The 18,716-nt window shown below is 40.7% G+C and overlaps 1 protein-coding gene across 10 annotated transcripts in view; it reads left to right on the top strand.

Annotated features, from left to right (window-relative positions):
- Positions 1–18,716, top strand: part of PTK2 (protein tyrosine kinase 2) — a 198,973-nt gene that overhangs the window by 27,350 nt on the left and 152,907 nt on the right. For 8 of the 10 annotated variants that reach the window (XM_026058544.1, XM_026058530.1, XM_026058538.1 and 5 more), the window contains one exon: positions 18,452–18,478. The exons of the other annotated variants lie outside the window; for them this stretch is intronic. The gene's annotated coding sequence lies outside the window, so the exon portion shown is untranslated. The remainder of the gene's footprint in view (positions 1–18,451; positions 18,479–18,716) is intronic. 10 annotated transcript variants of the gene reach the window in all.

Here is an 18,716-nt window from a genome sequence, read left to right as displayed (position 1 = left end):
ATACGCCAGAGGGCTGTGCTGCCATTCAGAGAGAGCTGGACAGGCTGGAGAGGTGGGYGGAGAGGAACCTCATGAAGTTCAACAAAGGCAAGTGCAGGGTCCTGCACCTGGGGAGGAATAACCCCATGCTCCAGTACAGGTTGGGGGTTGACCTGCTGGAAAGCAGCTCTGCGGAGAAGGACCTGGGAGTGCTGGTGGACACCAAGTGGAGCATGAGGCAGCAATGTGCCCTTGTGGCCAAGAAGGCCAATGGTATCCTGGGGTGCATCAGGAAGAGTGTTGCCAGCAGGTGGAGGGAGGTGATTCTCCCCCCTACTCAGCMCTGGTGAGGCCACATCTGGAGTACTGCGTCCAGTTCTGGGCTCCCCAGTCCAAGAGTGATGCGGCACTACTGGAGCAAGTCCAGCRAAGGGCYACAAAGATGATTAGGGGACTGGAGCATCTCTCTTATGAGGAAAGGCTGAGAGAGCTGGGCCTGTTYAGCCTGGAGAAGAGAAGGCTGAGAGGAGATCTTATCAACGTGTACAAGTATCTGAAGGGAGGGTGTCAAGAGGATGGGACCAGACTCTTGTCAGTGGTGCCCAGCGACAGGATGCGAGGCAACGGGCACAAACTGAAACACAGACAATTCCATCTGAACATGAGGAAAAACTTTTTCACTGTGAGGGTGACAGAGCACTGGAGCAGGTTGTCCAGAGAGGTGGTGGAGTCTCCTTCTCTGGAAATATTCAAAAGCCTCCTGGACGCGATCCTGTGCAATGTGTTCTAGGCGACCCTGCTTGAGCAGGGGGGTTGGACTAGATGATCTCCAGAGGTCCCTTCCAACCTCAACCATTCTGTGATTCTGTGACAGCAGGAAAACCTGCACAGAATGCCACTGCCAATGTGTAATAACAGTATACAAACAGTGTGAATAATATGGGTCAGATTTTGCTGTTCTAGCTTTTCTAACTAAAACTCCCATTTGAAGGTATGCTTGTACAAAGAAAATTAATGTGGTGGCTATATTCACAGATTTAAAAGGTAGCTTAAATGCGAAATGTATGAATCCTGGAGTTAGACTTATTCATTTAGCCTCGAACACTTTTCTGATGCATTTTTTGTGTTCCCTAATTCTCGGTTAATGGGGAAAATGCAGAAGTATTAACTTGGAGAAGGCAAGGTTGCCATCAGTCAGAAKGTTCATCTATTTTTTATGTATAAGATTATGTAATCACATCTTCATTCAAGTTCCTTGCCTGTCTTGTATTTTTTTAGGAAAAATAATGTTTTTAACTCCTAAACTTGTATCTGAACTCTAAAATATTTTTGTCAGCAGAGATTTTTTGTATTATTTTGGAGTCGGATGGAGTTTAAAGTAAACTTGGTACTTTAGGATGAACTTCTTTCTTCCCCTTTCCTCAAAATAATTTTTGAAGAGGAGCTTGCAGAAACCCGCGAACACTTGAAAACTGGATTATTGGAAAGGCTGTAAGCTTGGCCTCGCGTCTAGATTTTTTGCTGTCGTGAAGGTTATAGCTGGTTAGAACGGACTGAATGAGAAGAAACTGAACAAAAGCACCAAGTCTTTTTGTGTAGGTGTAAGTATAACTTTTTGGCTGAGTCACCTTAAATACACAGCAGTGGAGGAATTTGGCAAACTTACACATTCCTTTAATCTTGTTTTTTCACCTCTGCAGCATCCATATTCTCTGTACAGCTGGTGTGATGACTAATTGAGGTCATATCCAGTCTGTTCATGAAATCCTGAAATTGTTCTTCTGCTATCTTGGGGGATTTTCTTTTGTTCCTAATGTTCCCTCTTATCATTCGTGTTGCATAAAATGTTTGTTGAAGTGAGGGCATGTTTTGATTTGTCTAGTGAGAGCTCTCAAATTTCTGAAGAATGCAGAGATTCGAAGGAGGGAGGCAGTCGGAGATGCGAGCAGCCCAAGGGCAGGGAAACCTATCCAAGCATACTTTCCTTTCCTTGCAGAAGAAAAAAATATGAGAAAAAAATGTTKGTTTGGATTTTTGGTTTGTGCAAATAGTGGTATGTATGTATTTTACCTTAAATGGGGTGGTTGTTTACAAATTTTTGTTAAAAGCATGGAGTATTTTAAAAAAAGTTGAAATATTCATACTGCGTAGTTGTTGAGACTTGGTAGTATACCTTGGTTGTTTTTTTTTCCCCATGTTGTGGTTTGTAATATGTTCACTTTGTAGATAACTTCTGTTACATTCTTAAAAAAAAAAGCCTAAATTCATTGAAAATTAAATATTGATTTGTGCGTTGCTGTTTTTAAACTTTAAAGCCTTTCTGAATTGTGGTTAATTGAACTTGGCTTCATACTTGAATACACAGTGGTTGTCCTGAAAGCAAGACATCTGAATTACAAATTAATGTATTTTTTTCACGTGTGTGGCTCACGTGTTCTTTAACTGATTCCGCTAACATGAGACCAGATCATTTTGCTGAGCAAGCGACTCTTTGAAATGCTTGGCTTAAATGTGATGGGAAAGTAAAGACAGAAAATAAGCTACTGCTAACAACTTTCTAATTTGAAAACATGAAAGTGATGTTATATCTGCTTACATGTAAAACATCTGGGAATTCAGTGGTTTTTTTTTTATCCACTCTGTCCATCTCATGCTGTTCAGTTCCCCCAGAGAATTCAGAAGTCAGAGCTCAGTTTACTGGAGCTTTCCATAACCCACTTTAGTATTTTGCCATTAATCAGAGCTGTAATCCAGTCCATAAATGTTACCAAATTTCACAGATCTCTGCTATTGTAGTCTTCCAGAATATTCATTTGAATAGAGCAGATTTTGTCACCTGTCAGGACTTTCTGGAATGACAGGGTTTTGTCCCTGAATAATACATTTTCATGGCTCTTGTATGAAGCCAAATGAAGGGTGTTTTTTTCTTTTTTTTCTTTTTTTTTTTCCTTTTATGCACTTTAAAAACATTTGGTTGATGCATGTTGTTGTTCTATTCTTAACTAGTGATTGCATTGCTAAGATTGCTTGCCTTTCATTTGAATAACATATGTGTTGCTAAGGGCGGGCGAGGGAGAAGTCCACCAGGCCCCTGGTCTTGGTCATTATGTGAAATTCAAAAGCCCACCAGGAGCTGTGATAGGGGACAGCTGTTGAGTTCAGCTGCTGAAAAGAGCCGCTTACTACCTGCAAACCTTGCCTCTGCCTCTGGTAAGCCGACAAAGTCAAGATAATGCAATGAGATTGGAAAAACCGGTTGATTCATTGGAAAAGCTGACATCAGAAAGGAGAGCTGTTTTGGCCTAAGGGCGTCCGATGTCGTCGTCTGGCTCCATCTGCCTGACCAGCCATTTGCGAGGAGACAAGGTAYCCATGCAGTAATGGTCTGCACGGGAGGGGGTGCAAGTCCTAGGAACCAAAGGTTTTGTGACAAAACTACCAGATTTGCTGTACGCTAGCTGTAAAAGCAACATACTTGCTTTTGGGGGGCTTGGGTGGAGGCTGAGGGGAAAAAACGGAGTTAAGTCCTCTGGAAACTAAATCTCAGAAGCTGAAATGCAACAAACTATTTAGTATCTCAGAGTCTAGCTCTATATTTTTGTGATTTGGGGAAGAGGTGGGGGAGCTGGAGCTTTGTCTCAATATTAACTTATTTTTTTAAATAGTCAAACACGATCTTTTTCTTCAAGCCTTTCACAAATGGATGTGCTTGATGTAGGTCAGATTATAAAAGAAAGCTAAAACTCAGGTGTTCTCGCGTTCACGTTAGTACTTTGGAAAGGGGCTGTGGAGTGCATCACGGCTCAGTACCGTGTGCCTAGCCTCAAAACTGCACTTCGTAATGATTTTTGGAGCAACGTTCAATTTTTATGTAGACTTTAGATTTCAGAGCTGTATGCAATTACCAAACCTATTGACATTAGGTAATGTCTACAGACAGATGTGAAGATGTCTTAATTAGAAAAAGCAAGGTTGGAAAAAACCTGAGATCTTGCTTTTTTTTTTGGTATCGCTTTTTCTGAGGTGACTCAAGTGAGTTTTAGACTGTAATCCTGTATCACTGGGATAAGCCTTTTTGCACGTGTATGTTGTCTGTAAGAGGTATTTTGGACCAGATAACACTATTTTTACTTGTAGAGAAACTCTCTTGGATGAAACTCTTACAAGCTAAGGTCTGTACCACCCCTGACTTTGCTTTTCCCCTCTGTCCCCAGTCATGTTCTTGCAAATGACAGTGCTGCCCAGTGTTAGCCTGCTTTTCTAAATAATTAGAAAATGCTCTTGAAGCAAGAAAGGTGTTGTTATAGTTACTGTGATGAAGTGGTGTGTACGTGGGGGTGTGGGAAATAATGCTGTATGAATCTATCTTTTCAGAATCTATCTATTCTATACAGAATAAAGCTGTATTTATCTATTCAGGTTTTTCTTAATTTTCAAAACAATATCTGTAGGTATGAACTTTGAAGTCAACTTAAGAAGGTAAGATGTTCTTGGTAAGCATGTAAGAAGGTTTTGTGATCTTAGGTGTCCTGTTTAGCACCATACTGTGCCATTCATTTGCACCTTAGTCCTGCTTTTTAAATTTGGAGATGGTTTTTCAGGCGTTTCTTTGTTTCCTCTGGCATGGCACAAAGCGAAGTGATCTTCACAGCTGCTGGGAGCAAGAATAAGTCTGAAAGCGTGAAAAAACATGCAATAAGGGGATGGGGTTCGTCTGGCTAAATGGTGGTGTCTGCATGGTTGGTACACTCGTCTGAGCCACTCTAGACACTTACAGTAAATGCTGATTTGTTCAGTGGGATTGAGGGAGCAATTAATCATTTTGTGAAGTGAGTTGCTATCTTCAGAAACCCTCTCAGGGAGGGAGAGTCTTAAGACTGTACTTGCAGAGCAGTACCAGCTAGGGGTCTAGGAGTGGCTGTGGAGAGTTTGTAGGATTTTGTTGTTGTTGTTTATTTTTTAGCTGTAGATTGATCAGAGAGAGGGATGTAATTGCACTGCAGAAAACTTAGTATACTTGGAGTTGAATCTAAAAGGTTCTGCTTGACTGCAGCTTTGTTGGCTCCACTGGGGAAAGCCTTAGGGCACCGACAGGCGCAGTCTAGCTAGATCTGGTACAGGGATGTGAAAAGTTACTGCCCTGACAGTCCGTCCCTCCGCTTTTTTGGAGGGCAGCATCCCACGGAGGAATCGGCAAAACAGACTGCAAGCTCTTACCTGCTTCAGGGTCAACTTGGGCAGCTTAGCCAAATCTCACGAGGAAGCCTCCAGGCTCGGGCAGAGGAGTTTGGGCTGCTCACGTTGCTTTCTGGAAACTCAGAAGCTCAAGTTGAAAAGATCTGACTGTCCTCGCTAGGCTCTTGCYGGTGGACCAGTGTGAAGTAGCTGTATGAACTCACAGGCCTTGAGCCAGCTTGTTAGCTACCAGGACGGACTTACAAGACCTGATCTTACTTGTTGTGCTCCTCCTAGTGCTCTTTCAGCCTTCCACCCCCCCCCCCCCCAAATCACTAAAAGATCCTATTTAAAGCTTTTGCCACTGGAGAAAAGGCCATGAGAAGTCCTTACCTTAAGTTTTGTAATCTGCATCCTTCCTCATTCCTAACAGGCACAGGATGATAAATCTGTTCTTCTCCAAGTCTGACATAATCACCTTATTTTTAAACATGACTTTGGAAGTTTTTTATTAGAGTTGTAGCGATCGTGATTTATCTTGCCTTCATTGCACAAGAGCATTTTAACATTTTCTGAGAGAATACGCTCAGAGCTTTTCTCCTCTGTGACCACTAGGCAGGGAGAAGCAGGAGAAGATGAGATCTTTGGGGGAAAAACTTCTAGAAGATTTCTGGAATGAAGTAACAGTGGTGTTTGATAGCTGATGCTGGTGCCTTTTTGTGAGCAAGTAGAGGGTCGTGCTCTTAGCTATGGAAGGAGAGGGAGACTCCATATGTTTTCTTTGGACTTATGACTTCTGTGCTCTGTGATTCAAGAATTGAAAGAAAGGAGATAAATGGACCTCCTTAAATTGCATTCGTTTGGCAACAGGGATGATATCCCTGTCATTGAGACTGAAAATAATAGTAATTCTTTGGTTCTTTGAGCTTGCTCTGGTTTGCTCCGAGCTTGGTATCCAATTATTAAGGACTAGTGCACTTTTTTCCTATGTGGTGCTATAGCAGACAAAAATAAGTAGAAATTGTTTCATCTCCAGTTCCATGACATGTTTTTAGCATATGCAACCTGAAATTCCTTTATATTGTCGAGAATGCTTAAATTGAAGAATAATGAAATATTAACTATATCAGAGCTACACTAAATAGTTGCACACTACAGTTCTTTATTTTGATTTCTTTCTGCATATCACTATAAGATGCAGGTATTGAGAAATGCCTGAAATACTGCTCATGCAGTAGAGCTAGATGATTTTGCACCAGAGTAGCGTAGCATTTTAAATCAAATTTAATTTTATGCCCCCTCTGAACTTGAGTGGATCTTGAAGCAGCTTGCACTGAAAAGGGGTCTTTTATAATAATTATCAGAAATTTGATTTAGGTTGTTAAGCTGGGCCTTGAACCATTTTCTTTCTCTTTAATTTATGCTTTAAGCTTGAACTCGAATGAATTTTTTTGTTTTGTTTTTGAGTGAGTTTTAGGATGCCCTCTCCAGCAAGTGGGAGAGGGATGGTTGGGGAGAAGATGTTGATGGACTCAATGTTGGCTCCATAGCATTCTCTGAATTTTAATTTTTTTAATTAAGTGTTGCATATGTTCTCTGTCTTCAATTTAAGGAGAGCAGAAGACATTGTTACCATCCTGAATAACTGCTAGGCAGACATGACATTTTGTATAGGATAATTTGGTAACTAGATCATAGTATAATAAATATAACTACCCATTTTTTATGTTACTGAGGTTAAAAGTACATGAAACAACTGTCAGTTCTGTTCTTCATAATCCTTGTAACCAAGCTAAATTTTTTTTTTGTTCTTGCTTTTTAAAGATTCAGTGACATCTGATTTTTGACTAAGTTAGTTAAGGAGTAGAAAAAAATTATGTATTTCTTTTAACTGATCTTTCTTTCCTCCACACCTGACAAATCAACAGAAAATAAAAATCTGTTTAGGGAATGTTCCTCAAATAGTTCATTTTCATTTGAAATCACAGAAGTGGTGAACTGGTGTTGGTATTTAAGGCAAACAGGATGGTGGGGCAACCAGTAAACTAAAATATTACTGAACAGTTCAAAAAGATTATCACTGTGGCTGTTGTTGTTTAGGGGGTCACTGTGCTTGGTTGGTTGCGCTGCTTGACTTCGTGTGAAGGGAGACGAGAGATTCCCCTGGCTTCAGTGCCGATCACGATGAGCTCACGAGAAAAGGGTATTGGTCTGGCTTGTAATTCATGTCCAAATATTTATCGCTAAGTTTCTGGATGTTAATAACAATTTATGCTAAATGCTATGTACAGTTCTTCTGCATAAATAACGTTTTCTGTAGTACAGACATTATGTTTTGTAAAGGAAGACTTGTTATATTGCCGTTCTGCAGTTCATTGCTCAGTTGAAAGTATACAGGTTCTCTTTGGTACTCATCTTCGTGGGCTTACTTGCTGCACAGAGGTAAGAATTCATTTGCTCACCGAGTCCTACCTATCAAATATACCTGCATAAATAGGATTTTCGTGGCCCTTTTCTATTCATCCTTCAGAGAGGTCATCCACGATTCCCTTATTTGCTCCAGTGCATACTGCAGCTAATTTGCTTGCTGATAAGGAATCGTTATATGTCAGCAGTATGTGTATTCAGCATTGGTATTGCATTTTACGTATCAACAAAGCAAGTACAAGTTAGCTTAATTGTACAAGTGTACATATACTGTATGATCATTTTGCATAAATGGAAAAAAGCTGTTAGTGAAATATTTATGCACTTTACAAGAAAAACAATGCTGTTTCTAAACACTCACCAGTAGAAAAAGTAAATTTCAGGCTGATTTTTGAAGTAATAGATATGCTTTGTCCTGCAAAAATAAAAATGTCTTTTCTAGAAAATTATAAAATTATGATAGACTTCAAAAATTCACTTAAAAATAGATGTGTAATAAATGCTTGTTGACCTTGTATTGGCAGGTATGTTTAAGAGTAACTACAGGATGGTGATTTTCAGCTGAGAAAGTGATGAGCAGGTTTTGTGGGCCGTACTCCGTCAGCATTCCCTTCGCTGCTGCCCGTAGAGGTGGCTCGTTCATTATTTGCGAGGATGATCGGTTTGGCAGCCCTGGAGGCAGACGCGTTCAAACAGCAGCGGTGCRAATAGGGCTGCCGTGCCCTGGCCTTGATGCGGGGAGGAGAGCCGCTGCCGGGAGCGCTCTTCCATGCGGTCCCTGATACGGTCATTGCAGGGCAACTTTCTGTCGTTGCCTTTTGGTATTTTGGTGGATGGTCTGGTTAGTTTAAATTGGACCTAAAAATTGGACATAAAAAGGCAATCATCGCTTACGTGGGAGGCCAAATTTGAGTTAGCTGCCGGGAAGGTAAATGCAATCAGAGCRTTAACTGAAACAACCCCAGCAGCTTTAGTAAACACAGTATTGAGTCTGCAGAATGCCGAGTTTATAGCAAATCTGACATTTATCTGCCACCGAAGATGTAATGAATCTTAAATCTTTCTGCAAGTGCTTCTGGTGGTCTTAATCTGTTTTATGCCGGAGGCAGAGAAAAATGATGCATTCAATTTTGTCAAATTAAGTTTTTACTGTGCATTAAATTGATTAAATAGAGCAGCAGATTAAGGAGAAAAAGACTCTCTTAAATTACATTTCAAGACTGATAGAATCTTAATGATGCCAAGCTGAAGTTTTTCAATGGGCTCGTGGATATGAAAAACCATCAATCACGGACGCGAGACTTCAGATCCTGCTGCATTAGAAACAATCTATTTGGCTTGCTCGGGTTGCTGACGTGAGCCGCGGGCACGCTCGGAAGTCGCCGCAAACCAAGTACGCGGGTTGCACGTGTGCTGTCTTCCATCAAGCTGATGGGGTCTCCTGTTTGATCACGTTCTCGCAGAGAAGAGCTGCGTAGGGGATTTTCCTGTTACATGAGTGACAGCATCTTTGGAGAGGCGCTCGCTGATGGCTGCGTGGCAGAAGCAGTTGGGAGAAGAAAGCCCGGCTCGTGTTGTGCGCTGGAGTTGTGCACTCTGCTGTCTTGTTCCCCCCTTTGGATAGATCAAGCTTTCATCTGTCGCTTCTCTTCTGGGTTTTGTCCCAGTGTATATGTGTTTTCTTCTGCCTGTGGTTCCTCCCTGCCTTGCTTGTCACCTTTTGGGCTGTCTTAAATTCCTATCCATTTTCTTTTCTTACTGAGAAACAGTAAAAAAGGTGATAGCAGAGGGAGAAGCAAGGGAAAAGACTTTTCTCCGTTTCTGCTAGTGCTTCTGCCCTGCTTGGAGTGGGATTGGGGAACCCGCGTATCTCAAATACAGCCATCGCCAAGTATAGCAATTATATCAGTTTAGATGAACACATAGTATTTTGCTTTGTAACTGCTCTTTTGTCCTTTCCTGATTTCTGTTGTCTTTATATCTGTGGCATCAAAGGTCTTATTTAAGACSCTGAGCTAGGATCCACGTCGTTCTGCCTTAAAAACAGTGTACGTATGCTTTTGTAACAACAGAAATAATATTAGTCTTTCTGCTGCTTCTCAGTACCCTGCGTTGTCTGGTTTCTTCTCTGACAAATAGTATGTTCAACCTAGATGGTTCTTGAAAYGATCTTCCTCTCTTCGTGACCTACACTTTAGAAAGTTTAAAAAAGATGATTTACATCTGAATTATGCTTTGAGGTGTCCTGTACCTTCAAACTTTTACGGTAGTTTGAAGCTTAAAATCCGTGTCCCTGGTAAGAAGCAGAAGACTTGCTGAAGCGACAAGGTTGTTAAAGGAGTCTTTTTTTCTTTCTTTTTTTTTTTTAAGTGCCTGTAGTAGTAAATTTATTGAAAGTATGTCTAACAGGCTGAACACGGTGTCCTCAATTTTCTGTTATTTCTTACATTGTTAGACTCCAAAACTGTCACGTCTCGCTGTTGAGAACCGATTTCAGGCCTCCGTAGCTTTGACTACAAATGCCGTAGGTCATGTGCTTGTGGAAATGGCCATTTATTGGAAARGGACATTACGCTTTGCTTTGAAATAAGCTTTAGCTGTACCCAAATATTTTTTTCTCCATCTAACCCTACACATACAGCAGCATTCTCATTGAAAAGAGATTTCATCTTGTTTATTGGAGTGGATTTCTGAACACAAAAATAAAATTCTGCAACTGCTGTCAAACTCACTTTTGCAGTATTCCCGTTGAAATTAATAGAATTTTCTTTTAATTTTAGGCACTATGTAAGTTAAGATAAGGCACTAGGTAAGTCTTTTCAGGCTTTCAAGCATTAACTAAGTAGCAGTCCCTTTTTAGATAACTACACTAAATGTGCAAAGACGATAACTATCTTGTATAAAACTTTTGGCAGACTGCCTTCTCACAGACGTGTGTGTTTACTGAGACACTGTCTTTTAATTTCTCTTCCTTCTCCTTCCCTCCATGCAAGTGGTGTTGATTTATCCTCTTTGACCTTCTTTTGCTCATCTTTAATATTCTGTAGCTTCAAATGAAAAAACTTTAATTCTGGCTTCTGGAAAGCTGCAGTGACAACAGAGTCCGTGTGTGGGCTGTGCCCATGGGAATCGTATARCTGTACAGTGGCAGCACACGAAGGGAAATGACTCTCCCAACTCTTTAAGAATTTCAGTCTTTTAAAAGAAAAAGAAAAATACTGTTCCRATATTCAGAAAAAAACTTCCAGTTTTCTTGTTGTTAGTCTGTTGCTGTAACCTTTCTTAACAATTTATCTTTAAAAAACAAGAAAGCAGCTTTCTTCTGCCTTGTGCTCTGGGATCTGTAGCTCCGTTGTGCTTCATGTTCAAATATCCAGGCCTGAAGTACTTTCTCCTAATTCCCGTCCTTGGTTTTGTCCTTGGTGTTCATTTTTTTACAAGGATAAGGCTTCACCTTGCAAAGTACCTGGAAAAATGTGTGTTTTTTTCTTTTTATCATGAAACATCTCCGTGCTGAGTTCCTGTCATATCTTGGAGTGCAAAACAGCTTTACTGGCGTGCAACGATAATCTTTATTTTAGTACAGGAACTATAAAAACCTGTCGCCTCTGGAAAATGTGCATAACTTCTGGTGGAACATGGCATGTCACAACTCCATTGTAAAAAATGATGGGGAAATTTAATGACAGCAAGCAGCACTGAGTTGATGGGGTTTTAAAATACGCCTCTAAACCTACCACGTTTAAGAGGCAGCGCTGTGTAGTGCTGGGGGTGTAACGCTTTGGTTTTYCCCAAGTTTGCCCGGGGGCTTGAAATGGCAGGTTGGTAAAATGTCACAGGATTTCAATCGGGGTTACGTGATCACAGATCATAGTGCTGGAGACATTCCTGGTAGACCCAGCACAGAACGTCCTCCCTCAACCTCTTAAGCAGTTTAAGGTTCCTGGGCTTGCATAGGTCACATCTAAAGCTTGTGCCTAGTCTGTAGCGGGATCGTTTTGGCTTCCCTTCTCTGGACCTTCCCTAACTCCCCTATGTCTTCCTTCTGGTGCAGGCACCAGAAGGAGCACACGAGATGTGGGTGCTTTATGGTTTGGTGGAGCAGCAGGTTTGCATCTGCCGTGTTTGTCAGCTGCCACGTTTTGAGCTGATGATTTCAGAGGAAAGAGTCACTGCACATGGGTTTCCTTCCAGAGCGGTAACTGCAGAAGTGCAAGTGTTCAGTGCAATGAAGGTATTGCTCAGAATACCTTTCCCTCCCTAGATGCATCRCTTCATGTTTATCTATTTTGAAGCTTATCTGCTGCCTTTTGGCAATGAGCTTGGTTTGTGAGGCCCTCTAGGGTTCCCTGCCATCGGCATGGCGTTTGGCTGCGCTCCGTAACGCTTGCAGACTTGGAGATCTCACTTTCCCATTTCACAATGCTGAATAAAAACAATTTTGGGGGGAGTTCACTCCTGACTCATCTCTAGCCATGCCTCTCATCTGCACAGGCGAAAGGGGTATAGTATTTGTGTGTATAATGAGGATAAACTCATTAACATAAGAGTTGGTCAGATACTTCATGTTTCTTAATATATATTGGGATTGATTTCCGCCCCCCACCAAGTAACCATTCAGTGAATTTTCTTGCTGCTCTTTATCTCCTTGAATTGTACGATAGCTTGCATTACAATTTTTTTCATTAAATCTCTTATTGTTTAATATACCTTCCCTAAAACTTGGCTAGTAGTAAGTGGATAGAGAACTCTGTGGATGTGCTCAATAATGTAGTGTAAATGAATTTACAGTTTTCAAGTGCATATCTCTTCTAATTCAGGGCAGAGTCCAGGTGAGATTAAGAAAAACATGTGGATTACACTCAGCATCTTAATCGGAATATGGATTTTAGATTTAAAAAAAAAAAACCCTAATATTTACCAATTATAATCCAAATAGTTTAGGAGGAGTATTTTATTCAGTGGGAGAGGGGAAATTGCAATTGGAAACTTGAAAGACTTCTGTAGATGTTGGAAGCTAAGGAGACTAAACGTGGCTTTTGCTTTAAAATTGCAGTGGGTGGGAAGCAGGTATAAACAGAAGACTGGGGGTGGTGAGAAGAGCGTGACAGTTTAGCTACTGATTTGTCCATTTGTTGTCAGTTGTAGAAATAAATACAAACTGCATGGATTCCCCAAGATACAGGACAAGTTAGCTGACGCTGACAGTTGTGCTGCTGTAACATGATGTAACGCTGTTGTGTGTTCAAAACTACCTGAAGTGTGTCAACCCTTCACAGCGCTTGGTGATCACAGTGTGACTGTACCTAGCATCTAGTTTATTAACCAAACATAATCTCAAAAAAAAAAAGTAGTGTTCTGTGCAGTATTCCAATTGATCCTCTAATTTTTTCAGTACCTTTAATACTGTGTTGCTTTTGTGATTAAGGAACAGCAGCTAGCATTAAAGGTAATAACTAACAGTTGCACAGGAGGCCTCAAAACATAGTATGACCTGTGCATCATTCCTGAGGAGGGTCTCAGAGCAGTTAGTTCTTGGCTGTTTGCTAGTTAACCTTTTTAACAGACGGAGATTAAAGCATTAAAACATTACTGCTGCTATTTGCAGTTGAAGCAAAGACTTAAACCAGAATAACGAAGTATTACAGTGCAACCTGGATCTCCTGTGAAGTTGGGTTGTAAACAGCGAACGTGTGGTTTTGTACGTTGAAGGTCTTCCTGTCTGGCCAAAGGACAAAAAATGCTGGTAAGCTGGTGGATGGAGGAATCCATCCTATAACCGCCCCCCTCTAGCTTTCCAAGGGTAAGGGATAAAAATTTGCAATTCATGGTACGTATTCAGCTGTTCCTGTGCCTTAGGCAAATGCAATAAATATGTCAATAGAGGAAAAAGAACTCGGGCTAAGGAAGCAAATGATATTTTCAGTGCTCTTATGATTGACTTCTGAATCCTGTGTCACACGTTGGTGTCTGCATGTCAGAGAAGTTCCTAAAAACARAAATAGAGAATTGTGAGACTTGTAAGGATGATCACAGGTTTAGAAAAATGTGCCGTTGCACTGAGACGCTTCTGGTTCTCATTCTGTGTAGTTAATATAAGAAAAGATTTGACTGAGTCACTCCTTAACCTAAAACTGCCTTAATGGGAAATGAGCTAATAAAGGGCTGTTATCATCCAGCTCTGCAGCTGCTAGAGCAGAAGTAGGTTAGACTTGGGTTAGGAATAAGGGCTGTACTTTGAACAACGAGGAAAAAGATCTATATGGAGCAGTCTGAGCAGTTGTTATGGTAGATTTTGCGTGGAAACCTTTTAATTGTAATGTGAGGCTTTTTTTTTTTTCTCCTCTTTTTTCCTCTCCTTCTTTTTGGCAACTTTTCCTTAGCAGGTGGAAGGTGTGCTGCCAGAACAGATTCAGGATAGGATCCACGGTAGCTCCATATTTAAGGACTTTGCTCAATAGATAGATAATCAGGAATATGTCCTCCAGTTTACCAACGAATGTTGTAGTTTTACCAAGCAGTTTATTGAAAGGTGATTTGCGTTTTCTGCTTAATCCTTTGCTCTTTTCCTTTTAATATACTCTGCTGGAGGAAATGAGATCRCAGCTTCATTAAAGCCTGGAGGAGGATTTGGCAGCCTTTGAGCCTGCCAGAGGGTCGTAGGAAGGGAGGCTTCTGGCCTGTTGAATCCAGCCTCTAAGGCAATATCCTTAAGCGTCAGCCATGCAGAGACTAAAAGCTGGTTGCTTGCGTGTATTCCTGAGTGATTTTAGTCCTGGGATGCGAGTAGGAAAACTGCCTTTTACGTTGTGGCTGCGATACTCCTCCTTCAGCTGGAAGGCTCGCTGTGCTKTTGAGTGCCATGTGTTACCCCGCTTCCTGGAGACTGTGGTCTGCGGTTCTCGGTGTGCTGCTAGCCTTTACTACCATTAGAGAGAGAGCGTTTCTTGAGCTGAGTATCAAATTCATTTCAAGAGAGCACTGTTAGGCTAGAGACRCAGCTGCTGCTGCTGCACTAGAACAGAATCAAATTTCTTGTGGTCTGCTGCTTACCGCAGTTCTGGAGAAGCASCAGTGTTGCAGACTGAGTGCGAGCGTGAGCCTCCGTTGTTGTCCATGGAGGCATGTTCTCATTTTACCTTGAGGTAGGAACATGAAGCTCTCAAAATATTCCTGTTTTTGATGATTTAGATGTTACTCTTGGAAAGCAAGATGTTAAATTGTGGCTCCGTTTCCAAGAAAGCGTTTGAGGGAAAACCTGCAATGCAAAATGCATACTTTCACAAAAGCACGTATAGCATTACGGGTATATGGATGCCTTCTAGTTACGGGATGTCGTAAAAAAGGCTGCTTGTGGCTAGATCCACAAAATCGATATGAGGATTATACTGCCCAAAACCATCTCAGCAGGTATAGAAGCAGTAGTCTGTCTTAACATGAAGTCCATCCTGTTCTTCAGCGAATTGGTGTAGACAACTGTTCTGTTTGGCAAGCTTTTTTGGCTGAGGAGCTTCTTTGTTTTGTAGCGCCTCTAATGTTGTTACAGCTTTTTTCAAGTTCTGCTTTTGTCATCTGTGTATAATATTACAGGAATGTTGGTTGCAAGGGACCTCTGCAGGTCGTCTGCTCCATCCTCCTGCTGTCTAAGATTAAAACTTTTTTTGAGAACTAGACCATCTTTGCTAGGCATGTGAAAAATTTGCAAGGAGTATTGTCCAAAAATTATATTTTTCTTTCTGCCTAATCACTAGCAGTTTGTTCCCTACTTTAGTAGCATGGAAAGACTTGCAAGAATATAAATGCAGAATGCGACTGACCCCTGGAAAGTTGTGTAGTGGTACCTGGATACGCAAATAGTGAACACAAAAAATGCACAGAATTGGTGATTTTTATCTTGGAATAATGACATAATTTTTAATGCCTTATTTATGCTATTACGAGTTGCTGTTCTGTGGTGGTTGGTGTTTTCCGCAGTTGAGATGCATTAGCCTCCAAAAGATCTTATGCTTAATGGAAATCCTTGAAAAATATGATACAACTTGCTAAGTGCGTTTCTGCAGTTTTGAGCAGGCTGATGTGACCTTCAGGCTTCAATTTCTTTTGTCCTTCTTGCTTTTAAATCTAGCGTGTGTGAATTAATCTCAGAAAACAGTCTTTCTTACACTCAGTTGTATTAGAAGAACAGGTACTTGCAGGAAGCTACATTAAGTATACTTGTCCCAGAGGTGTAGCATCTCTTCAGTTAATGCACTTAGGGAACTAATTTGAAGTGGAACTTGGAAGTAAGAAATCATTACAAGTTGTTGACTAAATATAGCACTGTGCTGATCCTGTAGGTACCCTGCTTGGGTCGGTCCCGGTGAAGTTAAAGGGGTTTGTGGGAATGCAGGTGCCTTATTCGCAAAGAAATCGCCGAGGAAGCAGCAGCTCGAGCGCTAGGCACGAACGCCAAACGCGAGCGGTTCCTTCTGAAGTTAAAAATTGTGCGTGCTTTAACAGCCCAGCTTTCCCTGAAGGTATTTGAAATTGCATGGTTAAGTTCATGGAATACGAGTTAATGTTTTCTGCATATCTGTGTGCGTGTTATAATGTTCTTATCTGGCAGGCATGTTTACTAGCATTTTCTTACTCTTCTGTGTAGGTACGCTTAGTTAGATAGTCTGCTTTGAGAGCAATAAATGCTGTGATATAAACTTTTCCTGTACATCCAGACTTGTGCATTTTTTTACTGGAGCTTGTAGCTGTTCTTTATAATTTTTTTCAGATTCTGTAATTTTACAGACAACTGAATTYAGAAGTTAGTTTCCATCATAGTAGAAAAATTAAAATCAGCCATGATACTTTCTACTTTGCAATTTTATTTTAGATTATTTTTAACTCAAGTGGATAAAACTCTTCCTATTGTATGTCCTTGTGACGAGCAGGAATTTTTTTTGATTGCATCAAAACACGTGCGGAAACTATCAAGCAAAGCTCTTACAAACATGCAAACCGATAGAAGGACTTGGCATTTCTCTTGGTTCATTTAACTTTCAAAGTTAACTGTTACTACAATGTATTTTTCTGCCAGCACAAAGATTCATTCCATATATATGTGTGTGTATTTGTATGTATGTGTATATATATATACACATACACACACACACGCTGCTCTGTATTCTGTACAGAAACTAAGGCCGGAGACAACTTGAGGCTTTTCCTTCCTGCAGTTTCTGCAGCTTAGGCGTCTTCCTGCCTGTTTATTGTCACTACCATCTAAAGGCATTTCTCAGTGCACCAGCTGGTTTTGCTTGTAGGAGGAGGCATGGTGAGCTTATCTTTTTATAAATGTAGTTTGTTACCTTTGAAAACTCTGTGTGCTTTTGCTGGAATAAAGCATGCAATGTTTTCTGGTGTTTTTGGGGGGGTGTCCTGTTGCTGTTTCTATTTTGCATTTTTAAGTGTGTTTTAACTTTGTGTCTTGCCTCTCCGGGACAGTTGTTTCATCAGAATGAGCACTAAAGTTTAGTTTTGAAAGTTTGGGTAAGCTGCCTTTTTAGAGACCGATTTGTTTCGGATGTGATTGCATTTGGTATTCAGGTTCCATCGGGCTTTGCAGACCCAGAAATGGAATATGAACAGAACCAAGCATGACATTTAGTGTCTCTCAGTACTAAATTTATTCAGTCTCCCTATTTTTCCTAATAGGTAGCAAAGTAGTGACCATCTGCCCTAATAGTCTCTGAAGCTGCTCCAGTTCTTAAGCCTGGGGATAACGTTCAGAGTCCACATGGATGTGTACCCAATACATTGATTTTTTTTTTTTTGTCACTCAGCATTGCATTTAGGTATTTTGGTTTTTAAATCCAAACAACTATGCTGCTTCTTCTCTGACCTCTTTCTTAGGCTTTCTTATTTTCTTACTCCTTTCTTTTATTTTTTTCTTACTTCTATTTGTTTCAGCTATTCATCACCTTCTCAGTTTGTGTCCCCAGTCCTAGTCCTTATTGCCTTTAATAATTCTTGATTCCTAGGTTTTTTGTGGGTTTTGGTGTTTGTTCTGAATTCTCATTGGGAACCCCAAGCCCCCGCTATGGTGGTGATTATTGGAAGGAATATAACAAGCTATAGCTTGGAAAAAAAAAAAAATATATATATATATATAAAAATAACAAGGAATATAACAAGTCGGAAGGAATATAACAAGCTATAATTACCTTTTTAGGGAAATTTAATGTATTTGCATTAATGTCTGTCATTCCTTAGGGTTTAATTTTTCATATGATTTGGGCTTTGAAGCAGTGATTTTTTTGGGGGGTGGGGGGATCCTTCCCAGAGACGCATGCTATACTGTACCTGAAGACATACTTGGCACTTACTATAAAAATGTTAAGTAACAATCAGCTTTACCCAGATAGATTTCCTTTTCTTTTAATTTTACTTTTCATGTTTTGACCTTACCCATTTGAAAGCTTGGCTGCCTCTAAAGTTTTAAGAAAAAAAGGAAAAATAAACAGTGTCGTCCTCTTGCGAGGAGGCGAGGACTAACCTGACGGTTTCAGCTCTGAAATTATGTGGGTGATGATGGCAAAATCTATAGGTAACATTAGTTCAGTGACCTGCATCCTGCTATGATAATTACACATATATTGCTTAGCAGTATAATCTTTATCCCCCGGTTAGGTAGGCAAACCGTAATCCTGTTAATGAACGGGGTGAGACAGGGAAAGCGCTTTGGATTTGCGTGGGGCTTGCCTAGCAGCTGGCAAGCTGCTTCAGACCGTGGGCTGTATTAAGCAAGCACGGCCTTGCGGAAAGGTGGTTAGGCTAATGCAGTTGTTTTAAAACTACTTTTCCTGCTGTTTCTAAACATATTTCTTTATTCTTCCAGATATTTCAAGACTTTCCTTGCCAGCAGGTAAGTTCTCTTCTTTCTTATGTCTTGATGCGCCAGCAGGCAGCTTTTAGAGGCTTGCTTGTGATACGGTGACGCTTTTATATAAGCAGAGTATCGGTTCTTACCGGCACTGTTTTGGTATCCGGTCGTTTTGGGGACTGGAGTTCAGGCTAGGGAGAAAGCAAAACCTGTTGAGGTACAGGCACTTTGTGTTTAAATCGTGTATTTTGACAAGGTAATTGAGATACAAAGATATGTG

The sequence above is a fragment of the Apteryx rowi genome, unplaced genomic scaffold (assembly GCF_003343035.1).
Source record: "Apteryx rowi isolate R43461 unplaced genomic scaffold, aptRow1 scaffold_148, whole genome shotgun sequence".
NCBI classification, from domain to species: Eukaryota; Metazoa; Chordata; class Aves; order Apterygiformes; family Apterygidae; genus Apteryx; species Apteryx rowi.
The sequence above is the reverse complement of the archived record's forward strand: the minus strand, read 5'-3'. Positions and strand labels throughout refer to the sequence as shown.